Raw genomic sequence first — 5,184 nt, forward strand, 5'->3', positions numbered from 1 at the left:
TGTCGAACCCAACGAGGAGCAGAAGGAAATGATAAGCGGTTTTCAGCAAGGTATTCTCTGCAAGCACTGAAATTATAGGTAATAGATAGTTTTGTGATAAGATAATTTGTAACGAGCAATAAGTAACAAAAGTAAATAAAGTGCAGCAAGGTGGCCCAATCCTTTTTGTAGCAAAGGATAAGCTTGGACAAACTCTTTTATAGAAGAAAGCACTCCCGAGGACACATGGGAATTATCGTCAAGCTAGTTTTCATCACGTTCATATGATTCGCGTTCGGTACTTTGATAATTTGATATGTGGGTGGACCGGTGCTTGGGTGCTGTCCTTACTTGGACAAGCATCCCACTTATGATTAACCCCCATTGCAAGCATTCGCAACTACAACAGAAGTATTAAGGTAAACCTAACCATAGCATGAAACATATGGATCCAAATCAGCCCCTTACAAAGCAACGCATAAACTAGGGTTTAAGCTTCTGTCACTCTAGCAACCCATCATCTACTTATTAATTCCCAATGCCTTCCTCTAGGCCTAAATAATGGTGAAGTGTCATGTAGTCGACGTTCACATAACACCACTAGAGGAGAGACAACATACATCTCATCAAAATATCGAACGAATACCAAATTCACATGACTACTAATAGCAAGCCTTCTCCCATGTCCGCAGGAACAAACGTAACTACTCACAAAGCATATTCATGTTCATAATCAGAGGGGTATTAATATGCATATAGGATCTGAACATATGATCTTCCACCAAATAAACCAACTAGCATCAACTACGAGGAGTAATCAACACTACTAGCAACTTACAGGTACCAATCCCCGACTTAGAGACAAGAATTGGATACAAGAGATGAACTAGGGTTTGAGAGGAGATGGTGTTGGTGAAGATGTTGATGGAGATTGGCCCTCACCCAATGAGAGGAGCATTGGTGATGACGATAGCGATGATTTCCCCCTCCCGGAGGGAAATGTCCCTGGCAGAACAGCTCCGCTGGGGCCCTAGATTGGTTCCGCCAAGGTTCCGCCTCATGGCGGCGGAGTCTCATCACGAAAGCTTGCTTATGATTTTTTCTTGAACGAAAGACTCCATATAGCAGAAGATGGGTATCAAAGGGCCACCAGGGGGCCCACGAGGCAGGGGGGCACGCCCCCACCCTCGTGGCCAGGGTGTGGGCCCCCTCTGGAACTTTTTGTGCTCAGTATTTTTTATATATTCCGAAAATAGCTTCCGTGAAGTTTCAGGACTTTTGGAGCTATGCAGAATTGGTTTCTAATATTTGCTTCTTTTCTAGCCCAGAATCCCAGTTGCCGGCATTCTCCCTCTTTATGTAAACCTTGTAAAATAAGAGAGAATAGGCATAAGTATTGTGACATAATGTGTAATAACAGCCCATAATGCAATAAATATCGATATAAAAGCATGATGCAAAATGGACGTATCAGAAGTATGCACTAGAGGCAATAATATCGTATTATTATATTTCCGTGTTCATAATTTAGAGTTTATACTCTATGCTATATATAACTGCTATGATCCTGGAATATGCAATTAAGTGGAAAACTCGTATGCACGTGCAGAACGATAAACGGTAAAATAAGGTTCCTAGTCCCACATCTAAGACTAATTCAAGTGTTGTTGGTGATCATGTTTTCCGAATCTTGAGACATCGTTAAGTGTAACGATAGTCTCAGAACGACACTGATAATACGAGGTTAGTATAACGATCATACTGAATCGACCCAAATACTTGTTTGTTATACTTTGATATAACACCGTCATAAGTCACTGCTATAACCTGGAGTGTTGACTTATGATTTAGTTCCTTAGACCACCAGAGTATCATAGTCAGTTCTTGCTGTACGATGAGCTTCGGTGTTGCTCAAATGTCATTAGTAACTTGGTGATCATAGCAACAACTTACAGGTTCATCGAAAAGTTTTACAAGGGATACAATAGTTCGAGAGTGGAATTTTCTCCTCCGAGGATGGAGAGATATTCTTAGGGCCCTCTCGGTGTGACGGCATCCATCATCGTCTGGCCAGACACAAGTGATTTCATCATGGGGATGCCAGAACACGTCAACGAGAAAGAAGAACAAAACTAACAACGAGGAGACTGGTATAGTGAGACATGTGTATAACTCAAGAGGATACCGATATATCTCGACTCAGTTTTTGTAAAGTATCACGGTATAGTGAGCATGTGTATGATTCAAGAGGATACCGATATATCTCACCTCGGGTTTGTAAAGTATCATGAAGCAAAGGGAACATCACATGATAACCAAAAGTTCACTCGAATGTCATTCATGTAATCATAGGGATCGACATGGACATCCACGGTTCCGCTATCGATCATTGAACAAAGGGGTCTCGTTCATGTCTATGATTTACCGAACCTATAGGGTCACAAGCTTAAGTTAATCACGACCTACTGAATGTTAGTTGGACGGAAGCATCGACAATTTATTTATGAAATAGTTTCATTAATATTCGAAATAGTTCTGAGAGGAGCCGAAAGCGTCTCGGGGTCACTAGAAGGGTTTCAGAGTTTATCGGGCAATACCGGGTATTATTGATAATTAATATACAGGTGAAAATTATTTTCAGTTATGTTAAATTATATATGGTGTGCTCTAGCAATCCATAGGAGGCTTTTATATTTAGTTTAATATCAATGGGCCTAAAAAGGCCAAGTGATGGAGGAAGAATTGGGCCACCAAGGCCTAATAGGGGAGGCAACCCCTCTTTCCCTATAGGGAGGCCAAATTGGGGATGGGGAAAAAATTCATCCTTCCCTCGTTGTCTCGCGCAAGGAGAGGGTAATCCCCCCTTGTGGCGTCCCCTCCTCCCCTCCAACCTATATATACTTGAGGTATTGAGCTCTTTTGAGATGCAATTTTTACGCGTCTCCTCTAACCCAATACTACTAGTCCTAATTGAGATAATTAGATCTAGTTCTAGTTTCTCTAATCCTCATAATTAGAAGCTCTGACTGGTTGTAATCTTCTCCTCTAATTCTTCGGCGGTGATTAGTTCTGGATAGTGAAGCGCTGCCGGATCGTGAAGATCGTACGCTTGCAAACTGTAGAGACGTCGTGCTTTTGGTCTTCAATTCGAGGGTGGTTTGCGGGTTCGTTCATCGACGGTTTGAGGGGCTCCAAGTACGATCTACATCGACTCGTCTGCTTCCACTACATACTCGGAGTTTGTAACGATCATGATCCAATCCCCTAATGCACCTTCATATTGTTCGTGGGTGTTCGTAGGCCGATTTTCGTTTTGTTTTTTACCACGTTTCCCAACACTTCCTCCACCCGTCGGTGGACGAACGACGAAGGGAGCAGGCGTGGATTCGCGGCGCCCGCTCCCGTAGCGTTGGCGCATGGGCATGGGCGAACTTTCGCTGTCTCGACCGCATCTTCTCTCTGTCGCTGAAGCGTCGTCGGGAGGCGGAGAAGGCGTGGTGGGAGGCCAAGGAGACCACTACCGCCAGAGATGAAGCTGCAGCCACGCGCGTCCCGACGCTCTTCGAAGAGTACCGGCTCACGTAGGTCCTCTCCAGCACCCTCATATACCACCACCTCCACAGCAACCCGCCCCGCGACGAAGACGAGTAGATATAGTATGCTAGTATGCTTTTCATTTAATAGAACTGTTTAATTTCGGTTTGTATTAAGTATGAACTCCCGTATGGCATGTAGTATGAACTCCGGTTATCTATGTTTACGCACGAACTATAAATTTGACTATGTGGTGTCTGTATGAAGGATCTATTCTAGCTAAGCGTCCAGCGTTCTACAAAAATTGTTTTCAAATATTGTAAACGAGTTTCGCGGGACGGCCAGTTGCGGGACCTGCTAGAAATACTCTTAGCAAGTCGGAGTAGTACTAGTACACCCAGTCCCTAAAAAAAAAAGCGAGTACGCCCAGTCCACTGCCACCCGCCCACGCCGCGAAACTCACCGCTTGATCTCACCCCCGGTAGGCGGGAAAACAGAGGCGCAAAATTCGCGGCCTCCGAAATCTCCTCGCGCCTGATTGGTCCAACCGTGCCTCCCACGGATCGCCCCTCCCCAGACCGCATCGCGTCCGTCCACTCCCCCCCAGATCCAACCGCCGAACGCCGACGCCCCGCGGATCGACGGGCCCACCACGCGCCGTCCGAAGCTCTAAATACCCGCGCCCCCTCCCCGGCACCTCACACCACAGCTCTCCGGCAGTCTGGCTCTCTCCATCCCAATCCCGACCTACCGCCCGCTCCCGCAAGCCATGGACGCCACGGCCACCGGCGCCAAGGGGAAGAAGGGCGCCGCCGGGCGCAAGGCCGGCGGGCCCAGGAAGAAGTCGGTGACCCGGTCCGTGAAGGCCGGGCTCCAGTTCCCCGTCGGCCGCATCGGGCGGTACCTCAAGAAGGGCCGCTACGCCCAGCGCGTCGGCACCGGCGCCCCCGTCTACCTCGCCGCCGTCCTCGAGTACCTCGCCGCCGAGCTGCTGGAGCTCGCCGGCAACGCCGCCAAGGACAACAAGAAGAGCCGCATCATCCCGCGCCACCTGCTGCTCGCCGTCCGGAACGACGAGGAGCTCGGCAAGCTGCTGGCCGGCGTCACCATCGCGCACGGCGGCGTCATCCCCAAGATCAACCCCGTGCTGCTCCCCAAGAAGACGGCGGAGAAGGAGGGCCAGGCGCCCAAGTCCCCCAAGAAGGCCGCCAAGTCGCCCAAGAAGGCCGCCACCCCGAAGAAAGCTTAAGAGAGATGCGCTCTCTGTCGTTTAGGATGTGTGCTGTGTAGTGTTCGTCTGATTAGTGATGTGAAGGTGTTCCGTCTAGTTGTTGATGTACCCTGTGTTGTGTTCATGTTCATGGAAGAAATTCAGTAATCTCTCTGAATTCCCAAATATGCTGCTGTCTCTTTGAGTCATTGCACAGGAGATTTGAATCACTGACGCGTCACCTGTTGCCCGTGTGGCTGAAATTGGCAAACGAATTTTGACAGATGGCAGTTGTTCGGCTCATGCTTGTGGATTCAGTTTACTGCTCTGGAGGAGTATTTGAGAAAGCAACAGCAGAGCGGTAAACTATGCACAAAAACGGAGCAGTGAACTGAATCTGGATGCAAATTGCGGTAAAAAACACTTCCTATGAATTTGTGTCGGAGGGAATTGAATAACCT

At 47.7% G+C, this 5,184-nt stretch overlaps 1 pseudogene; it reads left to right on the forward strand.

Annotated features, from left to right (window-relative positions):
• Positions 1–4,200: 4,200 nt before the first annotated feature.
• Positions 4,201–4,909, forward strand: LOC147971853 (histone H2A pseudogene; annotated as a pseudogene).
• Positions 4,910–5,184: the final 275 nt, after the last annotated feature.

The sequence above is a fragment of the Triticum urartu genome, chromosome 5A (genome assembly GCF_056163025.1).
Source record: "Triticum urartu cultivar PI428250 chromosome 5A, HENAU_Tu73, whole genome shotgun sequence".
In the NCBI taxonomy this organism is placed as follows: domain Eukaryota; kingdom Viridiplantae; phylum Streptophyta; class Magnoliopsida; order Poales; family Poaceae; genus Triticum; species Triticum urartu.